The sequence below is a fragment of the Physeter macrocephalus genome, chromosome 21 (assembly GCF_002837175.3).
Source record: "Physeter macrocephalus isolate SW-GA chromosome 21, ASM283717v5, whole genome shotgun sequence".
Lineage (NCBI taxonomy): Eukaryota > Metazoa > Chordata > Mammalia > Artiodactyla > Physeteridae > Physeter > Physeter macrocephalus.
In genome coordinates, this window is record NC_041234.1 from 121,887,473 (window position 1) to 121,900,944 (window position 13,472).

General features: G+C 34.4%; 1 long non-coding RNA gene across 1 annotated transcript in view; it reads left to right on the forward strand.

Annotated features, from left to right (window-relative positions):
• The window catches only part of LOC129391718 (uncharacterized), an 82,402-nt gene that overhangs the window by 68,235 nt on the left and 695 nt on the right, over nt 1-13,472 (forward strand). The gene's annotated exons all lie outside the window — the stretch shown is intronic.

Consider the following 13,472-nt stretch of genomic DNA (forward strand, 5'->3'; position numbering starts at 1 on the left):
TTTGATTTCTCCATCAAATCTGAATGAGATCCTTGATGGGTAGAGTAATCTTGGTTGTAGGTGCTTCCTTTTCTTCACTTTAAATATGTCATGCCACTCCCTTCTGTCTTGTAGAGTTTCTGCTGAGAAATCAGCTGTTAACCTTATGGGCATCCCCTTGTATGTTATTTGTCATTTTTCCCTTGCTGCTTTCAATAATTTTTCTTTATCTTTAATTTTTGCCAATTTGATTACTATGTGTCTTGGCTTGTTTCTCCTTGGGTTTATCCTGTATGGGACTCGCTGTGCTTTCTGGACTTGGGTGGCTATTTCCTTTCCCATGTTAGGGAAGTTTTCGACTATAATGTCTTCAAATATTTTCTTGGTTCCTTTCTCTTATCCTTCTGGAACCCCTATAGTGTGAATGTTGTTGTGTTTAATGTTGTCCCAGAGGTCTCTTATGCTGTCTTAATTTCTTTTCATTCTTTCTTCTGTTCTGCAGCAGTGAATTCCGCCATTCTGTCTTCCAGGTCACTTATCCGTTCTTCTGCCTCTGTTATTCTGCTATTGATTCCTTCTAGTGTATTTTTCATTTCAGTTATTGTATTGTTCTTCTCTGTTTGTTTGTTCTTTAATTCTTCTAGTTCTTCGTTAAACATTTCTTGCATCTTCTCAGTCTGTGCCTCCATTGTTTTTCCAAGGCCCTGGATCATCTTCACTATCATTATTCTGAATTCTTTTTCTGGAAGGTTGCCTATCTCCCCTTCATTTAGTTGTTTTTCTGGGGTTTTATTTTGTTCCTTCATCTGATACATAACCCTCTGCCTTTTCATCTTCTCTCTCTTTCTGTGAATGTGGTTTTTGTTCCACAGGCTGCAGGATTGTAGTTCTTCTTGCTTCTGCTGTCTGCCCTCTAGTGGATGAGGCTATCTAACAGGCTTGTGCAAGTTTCCTGATGGGAGGGACTTGTGGTGGGTAGAGCTGGTGTTGCTCTGGTGGGCAGAGCTCAGGAAAACTTTAATCTGCTTGTCTGCTGATGGGTGGGGCTGGGTTCCCTCCCTGTTCGTTGTTTGGCCTGAGGTCACCCAACACTGGAGCCTACCTGGGCTCTTTGGTGGGGCTAATGGTGGACTCTGGGAGGGCTCACGCCAAGGAGTACTTCCCAGAACTTCTGCTGCCAATGTCCTTTTCCTCACAGTGAGACACAGCCACCCCCTGCCTCTGCAGGAGACCCTCCAACACTAGCAGGTAGGTCTGGTTCAGTCTCCTATGGGGTCACTGCTCCTTCCCCTGGGTCCCGATGCACACACTGCTTTGTGTGTGCCCTCCAAGAGTGGAGTCTCTGTTTCCCCCAGTCCTGTGGAAGTCCTGCAATCAAATCCTGCTAGCCTTCAAAGTCTGATTCTCTCAGAATTCCTCCTCCTGTTGCTGGACCCCCAGGTTGGGAAGCCTGACGTTGGGCTCAGAACCTTCACTCCAGTGGGTGTACTTCTGTGGTATAAGTGTTCTCCACTTTGTGAGTCACCCACTCAGCAGTTATGGGGTTTGATTTTATTGTGATTGCGCCCCTCCTACCGTCTCATTGTGGCTTCTCCTTTGTCTTTGGATGTTGGGTATCTTTTTAGGTGAGTTGTAGGGTCTTCCTTTTGATGATTGTTCAGCAGTTAGTTGTGATTCTGGTGCTCTCACAAGAGGGAGTGTCTCTGACTATCTTAAAGCAGATTACCTAGGAAGTTTTCTACCTTGATCCTCTTCTAATAGCAGGTATGTTTTTTACCCTTAGGGTAATTTTTTTCCTCCTGGTTATCAATGAGTGCCTTAGATTTTCAGCAAGTCTTATTTTATTCAAGTTGGGAATGGCTTCTAATATTTCTTTCATAATGTTTTCATTTTGGTCCATTCCTATTATATCCTCTCTCCTGAACACTTCATTAACAGGCTTCTCTAATTTAGTTCCATGGGTGTAATGTTTTCTTGAATATCGTTGATAATATTATTTAAAACCTGTTCTAAAATGTTCTGTTTTATTTTTTACAGTGATCTATTTCATAGAAATGTGTTTATTTACAAGATCCCCTTCTTTTCAACTTTCAAAACTTTTCATATGTCCCTGTATTTCTGTTTTCTCAGCCTTACTATAGTAGGCTTATTCTTGCATAGAATTGGGATATAAGACAGGTTTATTCATATGTTAAAGGTAGCCCTTTAGAGTCTTTTAAACACAAATGAGGAACAGAGGACATCTTTAGAGTTACAGGAATTTTATATTGTCACTTCAGAGATCCAGAAGCCTGGAGTAAGATGAAATGATTGGAAGATGGTCAAGTGGAGTTAGAGTTGATGGAAGTCACAGAGATCTGTGCTTTAAAATTTCTTTCCAGTGTTTGCTGTGATTGTTAGGTGATAGCTAGGAGCCAAGCTCTCATTGGGAGGTAAAGGAAGAAGTGCTCCCATGCTTCAGTCTAAGTCTAGGCAAGTTAGAAGTAAGCTCTTCCATACAGACTTTGTTATATCGGTAGAATTATAAAGGAAACTTCTTTTATACATGAGACCTCACAAATATATTAGTTTTACCTTAAGTTTATCTGACAAACTAAAACATTTTCTGGTATATGAATGTCACTTTCTCCCAGTTTCTAGCTTTAGTGTTCCATTGATCATGTTAATGAACGAATAGTGGGGGGTAGGGTAAGAGGAGTCAGATTGTGTGCTCCAATCACCCTCCTACCATTCCTATTTCCAATTTTGAATAAGTTATTTGCTTAATCAGGTTTTTAATAGTGCTTATTATATCCAAATTTTATGGGTTTTTTTTCTCATTTTACATGTTAGTATATTTCTGACATAACTGAACTTGCACCCCTTTGATAAAATCTATTTGATTATAGTATATTATTATTTTTAATATACTGTTCAATTTAACTTGCTGGTATTTTATTTTTTTATAATTTTAACACATAGATTCATAAGTAAAATTGATCTACAGTAGCTTTATTTGTGGTATATTTCTTAATGTTTCATGTCAGTGTTTTGCTAGCTTCATAAAATGAATGAAATATCTTTCAATATTTTCCTGTGTTCTGGGATATTTTTCATAAACTTTGAATTAACTGCTCCTTTGACATTTCCTAAAACTAATCCATAAAGTTTGTAGGGCTCAGATCCCCCTTTTCCTTTCTTGGTTATTGGTCTTTACACTTTTCGTATTTCTTTACTTAATTTAGGTAATTTATATATTTACAAAATATTGTCCCTTTGAGATTTTCAAAAGTTCATATTTTATATATTGTAATTTCCCCTCTGCATCTACTATATTGTCCTCCCTTCCAATCAATAATTGTTTTTTATTGATTACATTTGCCTGAGGTTTGTCCATTTAATTGCCTTTTTTCTAAGAACACCTTCTTGGAATTATTTATAAAATAACTATTTTTCTGTTTTCTAATTTATTTTACTTTTTATATTTTCTTCTTTTTGCTTTACTGTGTTCTTTTTAAAGCCTTTTGAGTTGACTTTTACATTTTGACTTTATGTCTAAATAGAACTTTTGCAGTGTTTTATGAATTTAGTTTAATTTTAAAATATTTTATTAGACTTTAGTTTTTAGAGCAGTTTTACATTTACAGAGAAACTGCACAGAAAGTACAGAAGGTTCTTATTTTCCCCTTCACACAAATACACACACACACACACACACACAGTTTCTCCTATTATTAATATTTTGTATTAGTGTGGTACATTTGTTATAATTGATGAACAAATTCTGATACGTTATTATTAATAAAGTCCATAGTTTACATTAATGTTCACTCTTTGTGCTATATACTTCTATGGATTTTGACAAATGCATAATATGTATCCACCATCGCAGTATCATACAGAATAGTTTCACTGCCCTAAAGAAAGCCCGTGTGATCCCCAGTTCATCCCTCTGCTCTCTCCCTGAAGCCCTGGCAACCACTGATCTTTTTACTATCGGCATAGTTTCGCCTTTTCAAGAATGTCTTATAGCTGAAATCATACAGTATGAAGCTTTTTTCAGACTGACTTCTTTCATTGCTCCATTGTCTGGATGTACCATGGTTTATTTATCCATTCCCCTATTGAAAGACATCTTGTTTACTTCCAATTTTTGGCAATTATGAATAAAGCTGCTATAAACATTCTTGTGAAGGTTTTTATGTGGATATAAGTTTTCAACTCATTTGGGTAAATATCAAGGATGCAACTGCTGGATCATATGGTGAGAGTATGTTTAGTTTTGTAAGAAATCACCAAACTGTCTCTCAAAGTGGTGGTACCATTTTGCATTCCCAGCAGCAATGAATGAGAGTTCCTGTTGCTTTTGGAGTTGTCAGAATTTTGGATTTGCTATCTCATTGACATTTTAATTTGCAATTCCCTAATGACATATGATGTTGAGCATCTTTTCATATGCTTATTTGCCATCTGTATATTTTCTTTGGTGAGGGGTCTGTTCAGATCCTTTGCTTATTTTGTAATTGAGTTTTTCTTGTTGAGTTTTAAGATTTCTATATATATTTTGAATACAAATCCTTTATAACATATGATGTGTTTTGCAAATATTTTCTCCCAGTCTGTGGCTTGTCTTTTCATTCTCTTAACAGTGTCTTTCACAGAGCAGAAGTTTTTAATTTTAATGATGTCTGACATCATTTTTTTTCTTTCATGGATCATGCTTTTGGTGTTGTATCTAAAAAGTTATCATCAACCCCAAGGTCACCAAGAAGTCATCTAGAAGTTATATAGTTTTGCATTTTTATTTAGGACTATGATCCATTTGGAGTTAATTTTTGTGAAAGGTGTAAGTTCTGTGTAAACTTTAGAATCAGTTTGTCAGAATCCACAAAATAACTTGCTGGGATTTTTGACTAGGGTTGTATTGAAGCTATAAATCAACGTGGGAAGAATTGACATCTTACTAATATTGTCTTCTTATCCATAAATGTGGACTATCTCTTCATTTATTTAGATCTTTTTAATTTCTTTCATCAGAATTTTGTATTTTTCTTTCCCCCCAGCTTTATTGAAGTACAATTGACAAATAAAAATTATATATGTTTAAGACATAACAATGTGAGGTTTTGATATATGTATACATTGTGAAATGATTACCATGATCAAGCCAATTCTATTCATCACCTCATATAGTTACCTTTTTTGTGTATGTGATGAGAACACTTAAGATCTACTCTTCTAGCAAATTTCAAGTATACAATACGGTATTATTAACTATAGCCACAATAACGTACATTAGATGTCTAGAAGTTATTCATCCTGCATAACTGAAACTTTGTATCTTTTGACCAACATCTACCCATTTCTCCCACCCCCAGCCTGTGGCAACAGCCATTCTACTCCCTGCTTCTAAGAATTTAACATTTTTAGATTCCACATATAAGTGAGATCATACAGTATTTGCCTTTCTGTGTCCTTATATAGATATTGTACATATTGTGTAAGGTTTATGCCTAAGTATTTCTGTTTTTATGCTAATGTAGATGATGTAGTGTTTTAAATTTCAAATTCCAATTGTTCATTTCTGGCATGTAAGAAAGCAGTTGACTTTTGTATATTATTAACCTTGTATCCTGAAGCCTTGGTATAATCACTTATTAGTTTCAGGAGGTGGGTTTTTTTTTTGGGGGGGTCAATTTTTCTACATAGCAAGGCATATCATCATGTACAAACAAAGGCAGTTTTATTTCTTCCCAATATGTGTACCTTTTATCTCCCTTTCTTGTCTTATTGCATTAACTATGACTTCCACTACAATGTTGAATAGGAGTAACGAGAGGGAACATCTTTATCTTGTTCCCTATCTTGGGAGCAAAGCATGTAGTTCCTCATCATTAAGTGTGATGTGAGCTGTAGAATTTTGAAGATGTTCTTTATAAAGTTGAGAAAATTCCCCTTTAATCCTAGTTTGCTGAAAGTTCTTATCATGAATGGGTCCTGGACTTTGTCAAATGCTTTTTCTGGATTTACTGATATAATCATATGATTTTTCTTCTTTAGCCTATTGATGATGAATATCATTGATTTTTGAACGTCAAACCAGTATTCTATACATGGAATAAATTTCACTTGATTGTGGGGTATAATTCTTTCTATACAGTCTTGGATTGAATTTGCTAATATTTTGGGAGAATTTTTGCTAATATTTTGGGGGGATTTTTACATCTATGTTTTTACATCTATATTAGTTTATAATTTTCCTTCCTAGGAAGGAAAAGGTCTTTGTCTGGTTTTAATGTTAATACTAGCCTTATAGAATGAATTAGGAAGTGTTATCTCTATTCAATTTTTTGGAAGAGATTGTAGGAGAATGGTATCATTTCTTTAAATGTTTGGTAGAATTCACCAGTGAAATCATCTGAGACTAGTGCTTTCTGTTTTGGAAGGTTATTAACTGTTGATTCAATTTCTTTAATTAGATATAAACCTATTCAGATGAGCTATTTCTCCTTGTGTGTTTTGGTAGATTGTGTCTTTCAAGGAATTGGTCTATTTCATTTAAGTTATCAAATTTGTGGGCTAATGTTGTTCATAATATTACTTTATTATACTTCTAATGTCCATGGGATCAATTGTGATGGCCCGCCTTTCACTTCCGATATTAGTAATTGCTGTTTTCTCTCTTTATTCTTGGTTAGCCTGGCTAGAGTTTTATCTAGCTTATTGATTTTTTCAAAGAACCAGCTTTGGTTTCATTGATTTTCTCTATTAGTGTCCTGTTTTCTATGTCATTGATTTCTGCCCTATTTTTATTATTTCATTTCTTCTGCATTATTTGCATTAAATTTACTCTTCTTTTTTTACTTTCCTAAGTTAGAAGCTTAGATTATTGATTTTACATCTTCTCTTCTAGTATATGCGTTCAATGTTGTAAATTTCCCTCTAAGCACTACTTTTGCTGTATCCCACATATTTTGATAAGTTGTATTTTCATTTTCGTTTAGTTCAAAATATTTTTAAAATTTCTTTTGAGACTTCATCTTACACCCATGTGTTATTTAAAAGTATGTTGTTTAATCTCCAAATACTTTGAGGTTTTCTAGTTATCTTTCTGTTTAATTCCATTGTGGTTTAAAAGCATACACTGTATGGTTTTTTAATTCTTTTGAATTTGTTAAGGTGTGTTTTATGGCCCCAAATGTGGTCAGTCGTGGTGAATATTCCACATGAGACTGAGAATGTGTATTGCTGTTGCTGGATGAAGCATTCTATAAATGTCAGCTAGATCCAGTTAATTAATGGTGCTATAAGTTCAATTATTTCCTTACTGATTTTCTGCCTTCTGGATCTGTTAATTTCTGAGATTGGAGTGTTGACGTCTCCAACTATAATAATGAATTTATCTATTTCTCCTTGCAGTTCTATCAGTTTTTGCCTCGTGTATTTTGATGTTCTGGTTTTAGGCACATATATGTTAAGGATTGTTGTGTCTTAGAGCATTGACCCCAATATGTAATGCTCCTCTTTATCCCTGAAACTTTTTCTTTCTCTGAAATCTGCTTTGCCTGAAATTCATATAGGTACTTTTCTTTTGATTGGTTTTAGCTGGGTATATCATTCTTCATCCCTTTACTTTTAATATATCTGTGTCTTTATATTTAAAGTGGATTTCTTGTAGACAACATATTGTTGGGTCTTGGTTTTTGTTCACTCTGATAGTCTCTGCCTTTTAATTGGAGTATTTGGACCATTTACATTTAAAGTCAGTATTGATATAGTGGATTAATATCTACCTTATTTGTAACTGTTCTCTAATCATTGTCCTTTTCCCTTGTTTCTTTTTTTGTTTTCCGCCCTTGTTTTACCTTCTTTGGCTTTAATTGTGCATTTTACAATTCCATTTTCTCTCCCCTCCTAGCATATTAATTACACTTTAAAAAATTTTTTTACATGGTTACCCTAGAGTTTTCAATATACATTCACAACTAATCTAAATCCACTTTCATATAGCACTATACTGTTTCACTGGTAGTGTGAGTACCTTATAATAACAAAATAGTTCTAATTTCTCTCTTGCATGCCTTATAACATTGCTGTCATACATTTCACTTATTCATAAGCTATAATCATCCAATATATTGTTGATATTATTATTTTGAATAAACTTTTCTGTTAGGTCATTTAAGAGTAATATGAAAGATTTTATTTTACTTTCATTTATGCATTCTTGAACAATCTTCCTTTCTTTATAAAGCTCCAAGTTTCTGACCTATATCTTTTCCCTTCTCCCTGAAGAACTTCTTTTAACATTTTTTGCAAAGCAGGTCTACCAGTGACACATTCCCTCAATTTTTGTTTTTTTGTTTATGTGAAAAATTATTTCTCTTTCACCTTTAAAGGAGAATTTCACTTGATATAGAATTCTAAGTTGGTGGGCTTTTTTTCTCTCGACACTTTAAAATTTCACTCCACTCTCTTCTTGTTTCCATGGTGTCTGACAAGAAATCTGTAATTTTTATCCTTGTTCTTCTAAAAGTAAGGTGTGTTTTCCTCTTGCTTCTTTCAAGATTTTCTCCTTGCCTTTGATCTTTTGCAGTTTGACTATGATATGCTCAGGTGTATATTTTTTTGGCATTTATCCTGCTTGCTGTTTACTGAACTTCCTGGGTCTGTGGTCTGATGTCTGTTAATAATTTTGGAATATTCTTAGTCTTTATTACTTCAAATATTTATTATATTCCTTTCTCTCTTTCTTCTCCTTCTGGTATTTCTGTTACATGTATGCTACACTGTTTGTAGTTGTCCCACAGTTCTTGTATTCTGCTTTCTTTTCAGTCATTTTTCTCTTTGCTTTTTAGTTTGGGAAGTTTCTATTGCCATAACTTTAAGCTCACTGATTTCTTTTCTCAGCTGTGTTCAGTCTACTGATGAGTCCATGAAAGACATTCTCTATGTAAGTTTTTTTTAATTTCTAGCACTTCCTTTTGATTGTTTCTTAGAATTTCCACATCTCTGCTTATATTACCCATCTGTTCTTGCATGTTGTCTACTTTTTTTCATTAGAGCTTTTAGCATATTAATCATGGTTATTTAAAATTCCTAGCCTTCTCATTCCAAAATCTCTGCCATATCTGGGTCTGGTTCTGATGCTTGCCCTGTCTCTTCAGACTGTGTTTTTTTGCCTTTTAGCACGCTTAGTAATTGTTGAAAGATGAACGTGATATAGTAGATAAAAGGAACTAAAGTAAATAGGCCTTTGATGTGAGATTTTAGTCTTATCTGTCAAGGAGTCAGGCTGTGTTTACTGTTTGATGTAGCTGTAGGCATCAGAGGCTAAAGTTTCCCCTAGTGTCCTTGTTTTTGTCTTTTTTCTTGTTTTGAGTTTTCCTAGAGATTTCTTTTTAAAGAGGGTCTGAGACTTATAGTTCTTTTCAGCTGCCATCCCCTGTTATTATACAGGAGCCAGATTGGTGTGGTGAAAAGGTAGGAATGAGGGGAAGGGCTCTGTAGTCCTATGATTATTTCTCAGTCTTTTAGTGAGTTTGTGCTTCTGGGCTGTGACCTTCACAAGTGCTATAGGCTGGAATTGGGTGTTTCTCTTCCCCTACCTGGAAGAATAGAGGAGTCTGGAGTTGGATATTTCCCCTCCCCAAAATTATTTAGGCTCTGGTAAAACTCATATTAGTTAGGCTCCAGTAGTTTCTCTTGAGGGTTGGGCTTTGTTAAGGAGAATAGAACACTCTGGGTGTATTTCAAAACAGTTACTTTTCCCCTCATCCTGCTGGAAACATGAGAGTATTTTTCTCTGAGAACATGGTAGGGCTCTAAGAGGTAAAACTCATGCAAGTGTTGGGGCTCCCCTAAGGCTGGACCTCCAGGATTTTTTAATCTCTCCAGCTAATCCATGCTCAGGGTCCAACAACTAGCCAATTACCCTTTAAGTCTTTCTAGCCCATACTGGCTTCAGTACAGTTTCTGCCCCCACTGAGCTGTGATTCTCTATATCCACCAAATGTTCCAAACATATTTGAAGAACTGGAGGTGATAGGAACTTATAGAAGTTCACTGTGGCTGGATTGTGCAATGTGACTGGGGGTGGGGGTAGAGGGCAAAGTGGCAAAATGTGAAGCCTTTTGCTCCGAATTAAGGAGTTTGGAATTTATTCTAAAATAAGTTAGGAGCCATTGAACACATTTAAGCAGGTGAGCAACATGATATGAATTGTATTTCAGAAAAATTCTCTACCTTTAAAGTGGAGAATGAATTGGAATAGTGAAATATAGGAGTGTGTTTAACCTTATATTATTGCCACCTCTGATTTCTATTTTTAATTAAATTTGAATTATCCAAGTAATATATGAATCCATTCACCTAAAAAAAGAATTAGTATCTAAACCTCACAGCTTATACAAAAATTAATTCAAAATAGAGCATAGACTTAAATGTAAAGTGTAAAGTGTAAAACTGTAAAAAATTTTAGAAGTTAACATAGGATACAATTTTTGAGACCTAGAGATAGACAAAGTGTTTGTAAACATGACACAAAAAGTGAAATCCATAAAATAAAAAACTGATAAATTGGACCTCATCAAAAATGAAAACTTTTGCACTGTGAAAATAATGTTAAGAGGATTAAAAAGCAAGGTGCAGATTGAGAGAATATATTTGCAAACCACATGTCTGATAAAGGACTTGTATGTATAATATATAAAGTGGGCTCAAAACTCAACAATAAAAATAACTAAAAAATCCAAATAGAAAATGGGCAAAAGGCATGAACAGACATTTCACCAAAGAGGATGAATAATATACAGATGGTAAATAAGTACATGAAAAGAGGTTCAACATCATTAGCCATTAAGGCAATGCAAATTAAAACCACAACGTGACTGTATCAATTTACATACAGCAGAAACTAACACAACATTATACTCCAATAAAGATGTAAAATAAAAGAATACATTTAAACATTAAAAAAATAAGGTTTTCCCTGAATCTCAAAAAAAAAAAAAAAACCACAAGGTGATATCATCACAGACCTATTAGAAAAGTACAGATGAAAAATAGTGATAATACTAGATGTTGTTGAGGATACACAGAAACTGGATGTTTAATACATTCCTGGTGGGAATGCCAAATAGTAAAGCCAGTTTGGAAAACCTTGTTGCAGTTTCTTATAAAACTAAGCATGCAATTCCATAAAACCAAGCATTTACCTTCCTGGACATTAATGCAGAGAAATGAAGACTTGTGTTCATACAAAAACCTTTGTAAGAATGTTAATAGCAACTTTATTAATAATAGAAAAATACTGGTAACAATTCAAATGCTGTTCAACCGGTGAATGGTTGACCAAACTATTTGACATCCATACCATAGAATACTACTCAGCAATGAAAAGGAATGGACTATTGATACATACAACTAGCTTGATGGACTTCAGGGTTATTATGCTTAATGAAAAAAGCCAATCTCCAAAAGTTACATACTGTATGGTTCCATTTATATAACATTCTCAAAATGACAAAACTATAGAAATGAAGAACAGATTAGTGGTTGCCAGGAGACAGGGAAGAAGGTGGTGTGTCATAGGAGGTGAATAAGAATACACAGAGGTAGCACAAGGGAGTTCCTTTATGGTGCTGGAACAGCTCTGTATCTTGATTGTGGTGAGGATTACACAAAATTATACATGGGAAAAAATTACATAGAACCAACACACACACACACACACACACACACACACACACACTCACACACAGATACAAACTTTAAAATGCTGAAGACAATAAAGTCTGTGGTCTACTTAACAGTAATGTACCAATGTCAAATTCCTGGTTTTGATAATTGTACTACACTATATAAGATGTCATCATTGAAAGAAACTGGAGGAAGTGTTCACAGGATTTTATAGACTATTTTTGAAACTTCTTACTTCAAAATTAAAAGATGTTTTAAAAAAAGAATTAAGACATTACAGATAAGTCTAAAAATCCCTTTTGGTCACTATCCCTGACTGCATTCACTTCTTCCCCACCCTAGAAGCCACTAATGCTGTGAGTTTAGTATGTATCCTTCCATAATTCTTTTTTATGCACCCATATGTGTACTCATAAAAATATATGTAAATATATAGTATTTTGTGTGCTTTTTTCTACGTAAATGTTATATGGTGTGTGTGATTCTGTAACCTGTTTTTTTCACTGAATTTTACATTTTTAAGATATTTTCTTATTGATACATATAGCTTTAATTAATTTATTGTGACTGTTTTATGGTGTTCTATTGAATATATAATTTTTTGTTTAACTATTTCTGTATTGTTGGACATTCAAGCTGTTTTCAAATTTTTGCAGTGTTGTAGAAAATATTCTTGTACATGTCTCCCAATGTGTTTTCTCCAAGGAAGAAATGGAATTGGTGTGTCACAGGTTATTAACATTTTCAATTTTAATAGAACTGCCAGATTATATACGCTGATTGGCTGTACTAATTTATACTCCCACCATTTTCCTATACTCTTGATAAAATTAGATCTTATCTTCAAAATATAACCAATATAAAATCAATCCACCTATGGCAGTCCCAGCATGGAGTCATGTCCAAATAAACGTTTGTCTAAAATCCAAAAAGAAATGTAAAAAAATTACCTTTGTGTGTTGCCTTTCAAAACACATGGCAAACTATCTTTTAAAAAATAATTGTCACCCATTTACTTCCCCAAATTCCCACTTATTATGGCATAGCAGATACTCTAATCTCTTTCTGCCTCTCTCAGAATTACCTAAAACACTCATATCTAGCCCAAGTTAATATTTTCTTCTTTTAGTAATTGTCTACCCTTTCCAATGTAAATCAAACAAATCCTGGCATGTTTCATTTCTCTTAACCATTATCCTGATCTTTGGAACAAAGTCCAGGAACAGAGTGTGCAAGGACAAAATTCTCTTTGGTGGATGTGTGAGAAGTAGAGGTTGTAAATATTTTTATTTTAAGTCCTTTCTTATCTTACATGCTTATGTAAAATGCAAGATTAGTTTTAAGTTTGAACTTTAAGCAAGAAGAATGTCTTCCCACAAGTGGAGTTTAAAAATTCCCCCCCCCCCCCCCGCTATGTACACAGTACACAGAGAAAAAGAAAAAGAAAACAGCTTTCAGGGAGAAAACAGATAAGAAGCGCTCAGATCAGAACAGTTGCAGCAAGAAGTATTAATAAAACACTTTCTAGTTATGATTACTCTACTCATATTTAAAAATTCCCCCCCCCCCCCCCCCGCTATGTACACAGTACACAGAGAAAAAGAAAAAGAAAACAGCTTTCAGGGAGAAAACAGATAAGAAGCGCTCAGATCAGAACAGTTGCAGCAAGAAGTATTAATAAAACACTTTCTAGTTATGATTACTCTACTCATACAGTTTCTGTTTCAATTATTCTGAGCCCTTCAGCAGGGCTTTAAATATTCCCATGATTGGTTAACAGATGCTTCTAGAGTTCCTGCTGTGTGCAAAGTCCA